At 42.8% G+C, this 17,089-nt stretch overlaps 1 protein-coding gene across 1 annotated transcript in view; it reads left to right on the forward strand.

Annotated features, from left to right (window-relative positions):
* The window catches only part of greb1l (GREB1 like retinoic acid receptor coactivator), a 170,699-nt gene that overhangs the window by 18,805 nt on the left and 134,805 nt on the right, over positions 1–17,089 (forward strand). The window lies entirely within an intron of this gene.

The raw sequence follows: 17,089 nt of genomic DNA on the forward strand, positions 1-17,089 counted from the left end.
AACGTAATGCATCCTGAGTCTATGAATCCCTCCTTCCCTGTAACAACAACAGACATCAGAGATTCCAATCAGTTCCTCACCTCAAGACGTCACAATTACTCATCACGTTCGATTCGAATGACAACTGGTGAAATATCAGTGTTGCCAATTTAGCAACTTCATCCCTAGTGACTAAAATCTAGTGACTAGTGACAGACTTTGGCAACTTTTGTTGGTGTGTGTGTCTATATACCGAGGTCTGTCCGTAAAGTATCGTACTTTTTTTATTTTTTTTTCAAAAACTATATGGATTCATCATATGTTTTTACGTCAGACATGCTTGAACCCTCGTGAGCATGCGTGAGTTTTTCCACGCCTGTCGGTGACGTCATTCGCCTGTGAGCACGCCTTGTGGAAGGAGTGGTCCCGCCCCCTCGTCGTATTTTCATTGTCTGGAAATGGCGGAATGAAAAGGACTTTTTTTCCATCAGAATTTTTTCAGAAGCTGGTTAGAGACTGGCACCTGAAACCATTCGAAAAATTTATCTGGCTTTCAGTGAAAGTTTACGGGCTTCACAGAGAATAAGGACTCTTAACTACAGGTTTAAGGACCCCTTTAAAGGACGGTCGGTGCGCCGCGCTGCGAGCTGCGACGATGCGGCACAAACCACTGGATCATTTCTAAGCTGATGGCTCTGTGGATACGAGACCGTCTGTGTGCCTCTTTCTCTGGTTATCACAAGACCTGGACATCAGCCATTTTCCGGCAGATTCACTTTTAACAAGAGATTTTGTCATGGAAAGCCGCGCGGAGGCTTCGCGCGTCACGACCGATTCGCTGATGAAGCGAGACAAAGGAACACCTCCGTTTCGGCGTGGTTAGAGGACAAGTTGGGACATGTCTATCTCGGCTTTCAGTGCTTACCAGTCGAGTGAGTATAAAGAACTTGTGGAGGCAGCCGCGGTGATGGGCCCGCCTGTGTCGCGTGCTCCGACGTTTTCAGATTGCACCTTGACACTTTTTGGGTTGTGGGTCAATTCGTCATTCGGATGGGTTTGGCCAATTCGTTCTATGTGGTGACAGGGGTCTTACTGAACACAAACCCAATGCACAAGCACATCAGTTTATTTTTTTAACACAAAGGAACCTGAAAGTTGCAAAAAATAAGAAGGCCAAAACAAATCAGAGATAATGGCATGATGCACCGCTAGTTTGTGAGCTTCAGGGTTTTAAAAAAATAACAACACTGTAATTGCAAAAAGAGGTTTATTGTCGTTGATATCTTTAGGAGAAAAAATGCTCAAGTCCATACTGTTGTTGTGCATCTTCTCTTAGTGTATAGTTGTGAGACTTGGCCGCGAGCCAGTGACCTCAGGCAACGACTCAATGTCTTTGGTACTAGGCCTCTTCAAATGATCCTTGGGTACCTGATGGAATGACTTTGTGCCAAGCAAACAGTTAATGAGGGAGGACTCAGATGAGGTTATCACTTGTATTATGAGAACGTCAGCCGTGACTTTTGGTCATGTGACGCATTTCTGTGAGCTTGATCCAGCAAGCAGGAGCCTCAATGTAGAGGAACCCAGTTGCTGGAGAAGGTCAAGGGCATTTCCATGTTTCACCTGGCTGGAGAGATAGATGGTTACTTTAGAGAGTGGGATGGACTAGTTGTCTCACTGGGTGTTTGCCATCCAGGACCTTGTGGGGTTCCACAGTGTGGTGGATGCGGCACAGTGTTTCTAAAGTGTGTTTGTAGTGCTTTTTGCACTTCAAAAGCACTAGAAATGTTCTACATTTTGAAGAAGATGTTTAAATGTGGGATGTTGTTGGGCGGGTGGAAGGAGTACTTCGAGGATCTCCTCAATCCCATCGTCACGTCTTCCGAAGAGGAGGCAGAGACTGGGGACCCAGAGGCAGACTCATCCATTACCCAGGCAGAAGTCACCGAGGTGGATGGAAAGCTCCTCGGTGGCAAGGCTCCTGGGGTGGATGAAAGCCATCCTGAGTACCTTAAGTCTCTGGATGTTGTGGGACTGTCTTGGCTGACATGCCTCTGCAACATCGCGTGGCAATTGGGGACAGTGCCTCTGGATTGGCAGACCGGGGTGGTGGTCCCTCTGTTTAAGAAGGGGGACCGGAGGGTGTGTTCCAACTATAGGGGGATCACACTCCTCAGCCTCCCTGGTAAGGTCTATTCCAGAGTACTGGAGAGGAGAATTCGACCGATGGTCGAACCTCGGATGCAGGAGGAGCAGTGTGGTTTTCATCCTGGTCGCAGCACACTGACCAGCTCTACACGCTCCATCGGGGTGCTCGAGGGTTCATGGAGTTCGCCAACCAGTCCACATGTGTTTTGTGGCTCTGGAGAAGGCGTTCGACCGTGTCCCTCGGGGCACCCTGTGGGGAGGTGCTCCGGGAGTACGGGGTCCGGGCGGTCCTTGCTAAGGGCTATCCAGTCCCTGTACGACCGCAGCAGGAGCTTGGTTCGCATTGCCGGTAGTAAGTCAAACCTGTTTCCAGTGCACGTTGGCCTCCGCCAGGGCTGCCCTTTGTCACCAGTTCTGTTCATTATTTTTATGGACAGAATTTCTAGGTGCAGCCAAGGTGTAGAGGGGGTCTGGTTTGGGAACCACAGAATCTCATCTCTGCTGTTTGCGGACGATGTGGTTCTGTTGGCTTCGTCAAATCAGGACCTTCAGCGTGCACTGGGGCGGTTTGCAGCCGAGTGTGAGGCGTCTGGGATGAAAATCAGCACCTCCAAATCCGAGGCCATGGTTTCTCGACCGGAAAAAGGTGCTTTGCCCTCTTCAGGTCGGTGGCGTGTCCTTGCCTCAAGTGGAGGAGTTTAAGTATCTCGGGGTCTTATTCGCGATGTGAGGGACGGATGGAGCGTGAGATCGATAGACGGATCGGTTGCAGCGTCTGCAGTGATGCGGTCGCTGTATCGGACCGTCGTGGTGAAGAGAGAGCTGAGTAGGGGGGCAAAGCTCTCGATTTACCGATCGATCTACGTTCCGATCCTCACCTATGGTCATGAGATTTGGCTCATGACCGAAAGAACGAGATCGCGGGTACAAGCGGCCGAGATGAGTTTCCTCCGCAGGGTGGCTGGGCGCTTCCCCTTAGAGCTAGGGTGAGGAGCTCTGTCACTCGGGAGGAGCTCAGAGTCTTTTCTGGCTGCCCCCCTGGACGCCTCGCTGGAGAGGTGTTCCGGACAGTCCCATTGGGAGGAGGGCCCCGGGGAAGACCCAGGACATGCTCTAAGGATTACATCTCCGGCTGGCTTGGGAATGCCTTGGGGTCCCCCGGAGGAGCTGGGGGAGGTGTGTGTGGATCGGGAGGTCTGGGCGGCTTTGCTTGAGCTGCTGCCCCGCGACCCGACTCCGGTAAAGCTGAAGAAAATGGATGGATGGATGGATGGATGGAGTTTAATGTAGCATTACTTGTTGTCCAGCTTTTCACTGTTTTAGAACTGAATCATTCTGAACCTTTATTATTCATATGTAGTCTTGACTTTTGTATAACGTTTAACCTTGTTGTTACTATGTGTAATACCTGCGTGAACCTTTAGTTCCATTTGGGTATTACTCATATCAATACACAAATCAGACTCAACAAATGAGACCCAGCCTGGTTCCAAAAAACTTTTTTGAAGTGTGTTCCAAATGGAACAACCTTGAATTTTGAAACTGACATCTCTGCTGCTTGTATTGTCATAACTAAAGCATTCAAAGCTCTTGTTTCACTAGCACCAGTACTTTGAGAGTAATTATTGTATTGTGCATTGATTTGGCCAGCTGTGTCACGGTATTGTCAAACTGGTCACATTTTATCTTGCAGGCTCATCTGAAGTGCTTGTTCTCCAGATGCTCAAGAAACAGTAATGAAAAACTGATCACAAGGATGGGGAATTGGCCAGACTTGTCTGCTAGGGTACTTGTAATATGAAGACAGGCTGTTTTTCCCGCCTGCAAGTGCAACCAAAATGGTAAATGGACTGCATTTATATATCGCTTTTCCATCTGCATCAGACGCTCAAAGCGCTTTACAATAATGCCTCACATTCACCCCAATGTCAATGCTGCTACCATGCAAAGCGCCCACTACACACCGGGGGAGCAACTAGGGGATTAAGGACCTTGCCCAAGAGCCCTTAGTGATTTTCTTGTCAGGTTGGGATTTGAACAGAGGATCCTCTGGTCTCAAGACAAACACTTAACCACTAGGACCATCGCCTCCCCCAACCAGTCAACTTATGTAAACATACAGTGGCTTTCCAACGTTTTCACCCAGTGCTTTTATAAGCTTGTTCTGTTGAAGTATGCTGATACCTTACAGTTTGTTTTTGCTTGATAATGATGTACCAGCATACTATTATAGCACTAAGTGTAGTCAAGGAGGCATTGGTTTGAAGAATCTGGGAGAGGGTGTGTTTTAGTGAGCCTTATCCTAATTCCAGATTTCCTAATTCAAGGCACCTGCGCTCTTCCAAAACACTCACAGCAGGTTCTGACAGATTACGCTGTTGGAATGTCCATTGGGTTGGTTACTTTGAGCAGTTTTATACGGTTTGACGTTCCTGTTAGGATGATAGGCATCTCTAGTGCCAGGGTTCTTGTGTCTGATCCTCAATTCAGGGTGACTACCAAAACTCATCAAGACTGCAAAGGTGGTGAAATGGCGACAAATTTGTAAGCCTGCAGGTATTTGTGGTGTTGGGTTGAAGTCCTTCAGGCAGGTGAAGATGGTGTTCTTCTGGCATTACAGGCAGTCTTTGCTTCCATTCAACAGAATGGAAAAGAGAGGTTGTTGCCTGGATTACAACAACTACAGGAGTATTACATTGCAAGGGTCATTCTCAATAGGATTCTATGCCATCTGCTTGCTGCATCAGGACTAGAGCAGTCTGGTTTCAAGTCCAATAAGTCAACTATTGACTGCATTAAATCTTATTAAAACAAGCATGAATATTGACAGGACTTCTTTGCTGCCTATGTGAAGCACTCGATTGGGTTGACTCGGCTTCTTGGTAGGACATCCTGAGTCTTCAACCTCTTTATGGTGAAATCTGGCACTTGTCAGGAATGTGTTCTGCCTAGGCCTGCATGGTTTAGGCGGGTTATCCGGTACACGGTATAATTTGGCCGACCGGTAGAAATTTGGACTCCACCAACTAATCGCGATAACAGCCGTGGCGTTTTCGATCCAGGAAAACTCCTCTGTGAAGCAAGTGTGTTGTGTGTGTGTGTGTGGTGTGTGTGTGTGTGTGTGCGAACCAGTTTGCCGTGGCGGAGCAGGGTGATCTGACACGAGGTGACTCTCCTGCTGTTCTTGTAAGTTTGTGAGACGCCTGTTCTGTCTTGATATTTGCAAAGCCGTTGTTTATTTATTTCAGCTGATGCACTGGGGGAAGGCAGAGGCTCCCTCACGACCTGAATCAAACATTTGAGAAAGCGCCACATTTAATAACGCAATGATTTTTTTTAACCGGAGCAGAAAGACAAAATCGGCAAGGTAACGTCATTTACTCAGACTGACTTCAAATATGAGTAAATTAAGTGTTTTTTAATAAAATGTTTTGGTGGTTTCTTGTTGAGTTTTGGAAATGAGGAAGTGACCGTCCTGAAAGCACTTCATGTATTCAGAGTGGGTGCGCCATCTGGTGTTCACGAGATGAAACTTCAGCCGCTGACCATAAATTTATTTAATTCTTTCACCAAAACATCAAATCTAGGCGTGCATCTTAGATGTACCTTCCGGCAAATTGTACTAGTAGCTTTGAGATCTGCACAATAAATTTTTTCAAAATTACATTATATCTGTTTTTATTTTTTTGTTGTAATTTTTATTGATTTATTTTGATCAATTTACCTTTGATAAGGGACCCATTCAGAAACACATTATAATTTTTACAATTAAGTTTATATCGCGATATATACCGTTACAATGAAGGGATTCAATTTATACCATGATATGAATTTTAGGTCATGTCGTGCAGCCCTAGTTCTGCCTTATATCATGTTCAAGTCAGTGTTGTGGAGTCCAGTAATTTGGGTGCCTCTTTCTTTTTAAAGCAGGGAAAGGTTCACTGACTTCAACTTTGCAGATGATGCTGTTGTCTTTGTGGATTCAATGGATGTCGGTATTGTGATACTTGAGAAGCTGGGTGAGGAGTCACAGTGTCTGGGTTTGTGAGTGTTCTGGATCAAGACCAAGGTCCAGGATTTCTATGGCTTCCAGGACTCAGCCATCTGTAGTGCGTCTCAGTTGGTGAGAGGTTTACTTATCTTGCTGTAGTCTGTTCAAGGCTCCAAAAATGTGGGCATTACCACTTTCGAAACACCCTCTGTTATTTGTGCTCCTCAGGCCCAGTGTCTGTATAGCGGATTTTTTTTCTGCCAATAAAGTGCTGAGAGAGTGCCAAGAAACACTTCATCCCAGCTGTTTTAATGTACTCAATGAAAAAGAAAAAAGCCTATGCATGGGATGTTTCTATGACAACAATAGACAGCTAATGACTAGTTTATAATGTATGATAAGAAAAGTACTCACCCTCAGCAGGAATATTGTGTCTGTCCTTTTTTTTGTGATTGACTCAAGTGATTGTAGACAGAAACAGCAAAAATAAACCTCTCCTACCAATTATCCGAAAAGGCACTGTGACATCACATCATCTTCCATAAAAGTTCAGGGATTTTCAACTTAAAAGCACTGCAGAAAAAACGTGGACTACTCTGGGAAAAAAAAAAAGAAAGATAAGATGCTGCAGTATGTTTTTTTTTTTTTTTTTTTCCTGGAAGCAGTTGCATGCAGCTACATACATGCACTCCATCTTCATATAGAGCGCTTGAACAGAAGATGCTGGAAAAATATAAATCTCATTTTTAAAAAATGAATGAATGAATAGACCCTTTATTGTCATTGTACATATACATACATACGGTACATACATACATACAGTGAAATTTGTCCTTTGCATTTAACCCATTCTAGTTACAGTTAGACACAATCTAATCACTAGGAGCGATGGGCAGCCACAGTCCGGCACCCGGGGTCCAACTATTTATACTAACAAAAAAGGCTGTATGAAAAAAAGGCTATAATCTCGTGTCTATTGTGTCTCCTTTGTCAGATTTATCTTTTATATTTCTTTCTTTTTTGCGGCCTGCATTACACCAATGTCAGCTCCTGGAGCAATGTGAGCATGAGGCTCCTTGGAGAGTGCTTAGCAGTAATATATCTTCATTCGTGCCATTTAAATGGGGAAAGTATCCAGCTGAGAATCCCTTATCACGCAGTTATGGAACAGTGTGTTCTCACAGTGTGTGCTGTTTCTCTCCGCGCACAGATGCCAGCAGAATGGTACCTGTGTCCAGAAATTACAGCTCGCCTGTTCTTTTTAAAGAGTACACTGTGTGCTCTGCCATTGGCACAATCATAACTCAAGAGTCTGAGGAGAAGTTAATGCTTTTTGGGTGCATTTTACGGCCAAAGCTGCGAGAGTCAGATGATTTCTCAAATATAAGCGTTTTTTTAAATAATTAACACAGCTTTAAAGCAGCTTGGTGATTATCCGTGAGGCCGTAAAATTTTTATTGATTTATTTTTACCGCTGTTCATCCCACACATTTATTTCCACTTTTATTGTAATTTGAGTTGTTGCCAGCTGCAGCAGCTCTGCTAAACATTTCTACAGTTACACATTATTACAGTTAATATGTTAATATTTGGACGACAGTTTACATATTTGTGTTTTTGTTGCTATGGCAAAAATGAACCAGTTACAATAAAATTTAAACAGATGTCAAACAGATGTCAGCTGCGGGTTTCAGCTCATCATTCACAGCTCGATGATTCAATTAGTTTGTTTTCCATTGTTGCTTCACTTTAACCGCACTTATTAAAACCTATTTAATAAGCATGCTGTAGTCTGACTGATTAGAAATAAAAGATTTACATTGGGTGCATACATTAAATGTGAAAAAGCACCCAGAGACAGTATATCTTTGCCAAGTCCAAATAATCCTTCGTTTTTAGAGTGAAATTAACAACATTGTGGTACGACATACAATACACAATTTCACATGCTGATTTTCTGTTTGGGGAAATGCAGGCGCAGAGTAAAACAAACAAACACACACCAAATAAATAAATAAATGAACTAGAATTGGCTGTACACTTTTGACAACTATTGTTCTGCTGCTTTGACATCTTGAACCCATTTACCTTTGACTACCACACAACCCTTCCACCGCATTTAACCCACGTTCTCTCTGAGTTGTTTCACTTAAACAGTTATGACCTTAAATTAGACCTTTCATGGTCACCCAAGATCAAAGGTCCTGTGGCCAATAGCAAGGCAGTATGGGTCTTCATATTGTCATTGGTGGTTTACAGTAACCATGTGTACATCTGTAGCAAAATTCTTGGAAAAAGTCATTTTAAACAAGCGCAATCTGACGTCCATCATTCCAGATCCAGATCCAACCCAGTCTCGTGGCAGTTCGTGGGACACGGTTCCGAAAATGACATTAATCTATGGGTTTGTGATGGGGGTATGAAAATGGGGCATGTTTCGTAACGGGGGCACAAATTCAAAATGTGGGGTGAAAGGGAGGACATTAGAGGCATGTTAGTGGTGAGTACAAGGCCCGTTATCCATGTACCTGGTGGCTAAAAGGACAGGACAGGCCGTTTTGGCTCTGCACTCCTGCATGACAGTCCCACCCGTTTTGTTCTGCTGGATGCTACACTGTGCGCGTATATAAATAATTATTTCATAGCGGATTAATCATTTTCTCTGAGTTTGGCTGTTGAAAACACCCCTAATCACTTCTGGAATCACAGAGGACCGTTTCAGCTGGAGCTTTTCTTTCTTTCTCTCTCTCTCTCTCTCTTCCGCACTGCATGAGATGGAGAATGTATTTGGAACCGTCTAAAAGGTAATTGTTTGTGATTTTTATATTGTAATGATTTTGGAAAACAGTTGCATGTTCATTCCTTCTTATGAGCAGCTGTAAAAGTATTTTTATGATAGATTTAACATGTCGTTATAATCGATCAGATGAGCTGCGATGTGGTGCACTGACACAATCACTCGCACTCACATGCAGTGTTTATAAATTGCGCAATGTTCACGTGACTCATTATTCGAATAATCACTGAAATTTCTAACAAATCCATGCATGGCTCATTATTCATGGCTTATTATTCGGTGGGACTAGGGCTTGATATGCGACTTTTCAGTGCCTATATGACAATAAAGTCAATACCTTGGTAACATCACTGACTTGCATTTAATATGCTGGTGAAAATATTTCAGAAACATAAGAAATTCAACAGAGCAGACTCTCCTGGCCATTTTGAACTCGCCTCCCACGTCAAAGACAGTTGGAGCGACCTATTGGCCAAGTGAGGAACTGTTAGGCTTTCATCAATGGAGAACCTATTGTTTTGGTAACAGCACTGACATGCGGTCTAGTGGTTAAGCATTGGGTTTGAGACCAAGGATCCTCGGTTCAAACCCCAGCTAGACCAGACAATCACTAAGAGTCCTTGGGTAAGGGTCCTTAATCTCCATGTTGCTACCCAGGTGCGTGTAGTGAACACCCTTACATGGCAACACTCTGATATCGGTGCGTGTGTGAATGGAGGAATGTGAGGCATCATTGTAAAGTGCTTTGAACTTCTGAGTCAGATGGAAAAACCAACCCAATCTCACGGCAATTCATGGTGGCATTACAAAAAGTACATTAATCTATAAGTAAAAGTATAAGTAAAAGTACATTAATCTATTATAGGTTTGTGACAGGGGGCATGAAAATGGGCGCTTTTTGTGATGGGGCACAATATTTGGGTGACGGAGGGGTCTGGGGGGGGGGTTATGGTAGGGTTAGGGAGGGTAGGCCACGGTGACCAAGATCCAGCCGTGCGCCGCGAGGAACTCGATGTTCCTCTGCAGCTGTCCAGGTCATTCTCTCTCTCTTTTTGTCACTCATTTTCTCTTTCTCTCTCGTTTGCTCTACATGGACGAACGTATTTGCAGCTTGACTACAGTCCTTGTACAAAAGAGTGCAGCTGTATGTAGAAACAATAAAATAAATAATGAAAATGGACTGCATTTATATAGCACTTTTCCATCTGCATCAGACGCTATGATCCTATTAGAGCCTTTGTCATTTCATCAGTGGATTCTGTCTCATGTGACTTTCATTATTTGTCCTGTTGTGCTAAGATTATATTTACAGTCATTCACATTTGGTCAGTTTTTTCTTGTTTTCAATGCAGTGAAGTTCTTGAGGGCATAGTGTTGAATTGTTTTTACAAGTACAGTTTAAGAACATAAAAGTTAGGGAGCAGTAGCGGGGGGGTAAGGCTCTACAGTAGTCCCCTGGTGATCTGCCCCTGGGTTGTCATGCATGTATTAATAATCATTAGGTTAATAATTACCATATTTTTTGACTAGGTAGTAGGGTTGTGTGTAGTGTGTGTGGGGGGGGGGGGGGGGGGGGGGGGGGGGGGGGTCGCCAAGCAGTTAGGTGCGCTTATTTGCAGTGTGGAAAGTTTCTGGTTCAAACCCACCCATGCCCATTCTCCAATATGGAGTTGCATTAGGAAGGTCATCCAGCATAAAACTTGTGCCAAATCACATGCAGATCCACCTTTTATCTGCTGTGGCGATCCTGAGTGAAACAAGGGCGATGCCAAAGGGACTACCTTTTTGGAGTATATGTTGCACCATATTATTTGTTACTTCTGTCCAAAAATGCCTCATGAAGAGGAAAAACACACATCCACATCGGTGTATAAGTCGTATTTATTTTTGAAATGTGATACTACATGAAGCAAAATGGCTAATTAATATTATTACAAGGCACAAGGACTGCATTTACCTCACTAATTGTAAATAAACCTTTTAAGTGATTTACATTTTTAAAACATTATACATAGTTAGCCTTACCTTAGCCTAGCCATGCTCCTCATTCTCATCCTGCTGTTCCGCAATGTGAAAACAAGTGGAGTGCTGAGATACGAAGGATCTTCCCACTCTTTGTGGTGTTTCAGCTTATGGTAAGAGTTAGGAGAAGTGGGATGATTGTAAATAGCAAATAAAACTGTGTGACTAAAATGGGGCGTTTTTCGTGACGGGGACCACGAAAAAATGCGAGGACTAGGCTGGGAAACCATGATATAAATGCAGTCCATTTACCATGATATCTTGAGGAACTTTAGTAACAATGGAAAAATAATATCTTCCAGGTGGGACTGCATACATAATGTAGTATGAAATGTATTAAAAAAAGTATTATTTTCCCAAAATATATGAGAAATTCCTCCCCAAACTGAACTCGACTAATTCTTCATAATCATTCATTCATTTCACTTCTACCACTTAGTCCAATTAAGGGTCGCGGGGAGCTGGAGCCTATCCCAGCAGTCATAGGGTGTGAGGCGGGGTACACCCAGGACAGGACGCCCGTCTGTCGCAGGGCCACAAACAGACAAACAAACACAGACACACCCCTCGCCCACCTAAGGGACAATTTTAAAGTTTCCAATCCACCTAACCTGCATGTCTTTGGATGTGGGGAGGAAACCGGAGCACCTGGAGGAAACCCACACAAACACGGGGAGAACATGCAAACTCCACACAGAAGGCCACGGGAATTGAACCACGACCTTCTCGCTGTGAGGGCAAACAGTGCTAAACCAATAATCCACCGTGCCGCCTCAATTCTCATAATATTCTAAAATCATGTTTAGACTGATTACTGATCTAAAGAAAAAATTGTTATGATCAAAATGATCAGCTATTGTATTAAAGACCCACAGTCAAAAAACACCATCAGACATCTGAATATTTACTTATACTTTTACTATGTCGTGGATGTGCAGAGTGTACAGGGTAGGCATCAGCCCCTTGCTGCCTTTCTTTCCTCTTATTATTATTTGTGCTTAAAGAGCTGTTTTGTTTTTTTTGTATTTTTCTCATCTCTTTAAGCGTGAGGATGTGTGCTGCTAATGACAACTGAAAGCACTTTTATCCAGATTTTGACATCATTACTGCTGCTCATCACCTTCACCCACACATAAAGTGGAAAATACACACACGCGCCACACATAAATACACAAACATCCTCCCAGAGAGAACAAAGTCATGTCCCCACCTACACTTGAAAGACAAGGTTATATTGTGCTGATGTTGCCAGGCTTATTGGGGAAGAAGCAGAAAGTGTTTTCATGGGCTGTCACAGATTGTCCAAGGCCACGGTGACCAAGACCCAGCCTGCGCCGCGAGGACCGATGTTCCTCTGCAACTGTCGAGGTCATTCTCTCCTCTTTTGTCAACTCGTTTTCTCTTTCTCTCTCGTTTGCTCTACATGGACGGACATATTGCAGCTCGACTACAGTCTTTGTACAAAACAGTGCAGCTGTATGTAGAAACTATAAAATAAATAATAAAAAATGGCCTGCATTTATATAGCGCTTTTTCCATCTGCGTCAGACGCTCAAAGCACTTTACAATATTGCCTCACATTCACCTCGATGTCAGGGTGCTGCCATACAAGGCGCTCACTACAAAGTATTCTTCTTTTGGGTTCGTGTGGAGCTGTTTAGAAAAAAAAGTATTTCTATGTGCTTTGACAACATGTCATACAAATTATATGATGCCTATTTAGAGCTTTGTCATTTCATCAGTGGATTCTGTCTCATGTGACTTTCATTATTTGTCCTCTTGCGCTAAGATTATATTACAGTCATTCACATTTGGTCAGTTTTTCTTTTGTTTCAATGCAGTGAAGTTCTTGAGGCATAGTGTTGAATTGTTTTTACAAGGTACAGTTTTAAGAACATAAAAGTTAGGGTGATCTGCCCCTGGGTTGTCATGCATGTATTAATATCATTAGGGTAATAATTACCATATTTTTTGACTATTGTAGTAGTGTGTGTGTGTTGGGGGGGGGGGTCGCCAAGCAGTTAGGTGCGCTTATTTGCAGTGTGGAAAGTTTCTGGTTCAAACCCACCCATGCCCATTCTCCAATCTGGAGTTGCCTTAGGAAGGTCATCCAGCATAAAATTTGTGCCAAATCAACATGCAGATCCACCTTTTATCTGCTGTGGCGATCCTGAGTGAAACAAGGGGGGTGCCAAAGGGACTACCTTTTTGGAGTATATGTTGCACCATATTATTAGTTACTTCTGTCCAAAAATGCCTCATGAAGAGGAAAAACACACATCACATCGGGTGTATATGTCGTATTTATTTTGAAATATGATACTACATGAAGCAAATGGCTAATTAATATTATTACAAGGCACAAGGACTGCATTTACCTCACTAATTGTAAATAAACCTTTTAAGTGATTTTACATTTTTAAAACATTATACATAGTTAGCCTTACCTTAAGCCTAGCCATGCTCCTCATTCTCATCCTGCTGTCCACAATGTGAAAACAAGTGGAGTGCTGAGATACGAAAGATCTTCCCACTCTTTGTGGTGTTTCAGCTTGAGAGCATTATTTATTATTTCACTCATTCTCTGAGGACCCAGCACATCCTCCTCATTCAGGTCTTATTCTTGTACGCAGTGGTATCCATCTTAATGGTGCATCACAGCCACCTTCTACTCTGGGCTGTGGATCAGACAATACCTCATTCAGGTAAGTATACAAGAGCAGCTTGTCACTAATGCAGAATGAAGCATTTTTTGACATATGGGGTGTTTCAAAATATATATGCTGCAGGACAAGCAAAAAATGCGCAACTTACAGTCCGGAAAATACGGTATATATTAGTTTTGTCCAATTGTGTTTATAAATTGGCCGTCCTTGATAAATGGTTAACACAATATTTTGTTAAACACCATGAATTAAATCTGAAACTCTACCCTACAATCACATCTGATTACTTCCTTTCACTGGGCTGTGATGCTTTACTGTTCAAACTATATCACTTTACCCTTGACTAGTACCAGTCCTTACACATTTTAATGCAAATTGGAAACAAGCTGTTTGAGTTAAATAGCACTAACCTTGATTTTGACCTTTAAGGTCAGAAGTTAACAGAGTAGATAATCATTGGCCAGGAAGCCACCAGGAGCTGTACATATATTTCTCCATCTACAAATAGAGTTGCATCAGGAATGGCAATCTGGCATAAAATCCCAATGCGGATTTCTACAGGATCCAACTTGGGGACCCTGAGCTACTGGGGCTTAAAAACAAAAATTATTGGAGCAATCTTTGAGTAGATGCAACTAAAGAACACTGGCCACCAGAGAGCTTATTGAGAAAAGCTGGATAAAATCTGGACTAATTTTACATGACAGTTTGCAGGATATCTACTGGATAGGAAAGAGGACAGTCACACAGGTCGGACTGTTCATTCTGAGTACTAACGTGGGTTACAGTCACAACATTTTTCCTTAATTTGCCCAGTTCACTCAATGGGGAGACTAAGAATTAATCACAGTTTATAAATAATGAATGTTGAGCGCCTTGCGCATGTGCACATTGTCTGCATTAAGTAGCTGTAATTTTGTGATTATTCCACATAAGTAAAGGTATTTTATAATAACTAGGTTACAGCACAAAGTAAACTGTGTCAACTTTGTGGAAAAATTGAAAGGGACTGCAGATCTGTTAACGTAATCAGGCAGCGTAAAGGTCTGTTCTCATGGCTGTTCTACCCGACAGACTGAGTGAATTGAAAGTGAAGGATGATGATGCTTTACAATGCCGTTGGCGTGTAATAACAACAGAAGGCCTGTCAGTGAACCCTATCTGCATTTTACAGCGCTGCAGAGTTGAACCGTCGGTTCACCGAAGTCTGAATAACAGAGTGAGACACAGGAGCCTAATGGCCTTTACGGACTATTCGGGGATGCCATATATGAACGAGACAACAGTGAGTTCTATTTCATACTGTAAACCTGTCAGGGATGCTGTCAAACTGCGGTCAATGGTAAGGTGATGAGGAGAGAAGCGATAACACAAGCAGCTGTAGTATGTCAGTGATTATAACGCAGTTTACGTGATTTATATAAGTGCAGTAACAGTGCCTTGAGCCCATAAAATGAAGAATCTACTGTTTGCGTTGCAACTTGTTTATTTTTTCTTCTTGTGTAGCTTACTATCACTTTCAGCACAGCTCCTTCTAACATCTGGTCCCCAGCTAATGGCTCATCCCAGAGCAGATCTTTGATGATGGTTGACCAGGCCTTGTTCTGGCCATAAACTGTGTTTAGGAACAGCTCTGTTTGTTATGGGGTGTAAAAGGAGAGTCCATGGATCAGTTGAGAGGGCCAACGCTATCAAAACATCAGCTCTTATCAGATGGCAGCACTCGCAAAAGGTCATGTTCCATTTCCAGGAGCTGGCTTGAGTGCCTCAGGTCTGTCCACCACCTCCATCAGTCAAACCGGAAGTGGGTTGGCAAAAGTAAAAAAAACAAAAAAAAACTTACTAACAGATGAAATAACTCATAATAGGCATAGGATATTTGTTTTTTAGTGCAGACCAGAGGCGGGACGAAGTCACTTTCAAGTCATTCTCAAGTCGTCAATCTGCAAGGCAAGTTTCAAGTCAGCTTGCAAACAATTGGTGGTCATTATGACTTGGCTTGGGTCTGCTGATTCATGACTTGAGAGTGACTTGATGGTGATTTCATTCCACCGACAGACAGATATTTTAGGCATGAGAACAATGGGTTTTTTTTTAGATGCATTTAATGTGAGTGGAATGTGCACATTTAATGTGCCTTAACCTTTTGCACGCCACGTGGCCTTCAAGGCTGCCAGAAAACTGCAATGAGTGGCAAGGTTTCAAAAATTGCTTACAAGTAAAAGGCTTACTTGACAAGTGCCCAGATGTCTCTCCCTGTGCCAACATCCATCCATTCTATACCCGCTTAACTCCAATTATTGGGTCACACGGGGTTGGAGCCTATCCCAGCAGTCTTAGGGCGTGACCGTATGTGCAACCTGGATAGGACGCCAATCTCTTGCAGGGCCACATATAGACAAACAAACACACTCACACCCACATGCTCACCTACGTTCAACATAAAGTCTCCAGTTCACCTAACATGCATGTCTTTGAATGTGGGAGGAAGCCGGGGATAACACGGGAGAACAAGCAATCTCCACACCGAAAGGCCCCAGGTGGGGAATGACCCCACAACCTTCTTGCTGTGAGGCAACAGTGCTAACTACTAAGCCACCGTGCCATCCCTGTGCCAACATTCCAATTTAAACTAATAAAAATATATATTTGCAAATTGGCGATAGGTTTCTCACCTCTATCTATCGGTATCCAAAAATCTAGCAAACCATTCTGAAAACCACCACTCATTCATTAATTTTCTTTAAATTAATGGTCGGGGTGGGCTGGAGCCTATATGCACGTCAATACGCAAGAGGCATGGTGGACACAAATAACCAAAAAATTAACTTTGATAACAGATAATCAGATAACTGAAAAGTTATCTTCGATAAAGCTAAAATGATAAACCACCCAAAATGTATCGAAGTTACAGATAACCGATAATCGATAAATTCCAGTATTGTGTCCGGTACAATTGCAGCTACTAACAAGCTGATTTTGTTTCAACACCACGATCACTTTTGATGTGACAACAGACCCAAACAATAAGTCAGCACTTTTGTCTTTGAGCACCCTTCCCCTGCTGGAAGCTTCAGTTTACTACATGGCTTCCAGCACAGACACAAGCTGAGAGGAGCCACAAAGCTCAACCCTACTCAGGCTTGAAAAAAAACAATGCTGACTTATGGTTTGGTGTATAAATAAAATGAATACTGATAGAATAACTCCATTAATGTCAATTCTGTCATTTGTGCAAAGTTAGATATAACATATCTTTTAATGTTGAATAATGCACTAATTCTGAGGTTTTATAACAAACAGACAGATGGCTTCTGGGTAAAATGTGCCTCGGCTAACACTGATTGGTTGATTCATTCTATGTAAACCAACACGCTAATGTGAGGTGTGTCGTGTGTTGGTGTTTACAGATAAATGTGCATATTCAAAAAAAAAAAAAAAAAAAAAGCCAAGTTGTAATTAGATCGATATAACCGGTGTCAAAAT

Source organism: Thalassophryne amazonica, chromosome 12 (assembly GCF_902500255.1).
Source record: "Thalassophryne amazonica chromosome 12, fThaAma1.1, whole genome shotgun sequence".
NCBI classification, from domain to species: Eukaryota; Metazoa; Chordata; class Actinopteri; order Batrachoidiformes; family Batrachoididae; genus Thalassophryne; species Thalassophryne amazonica.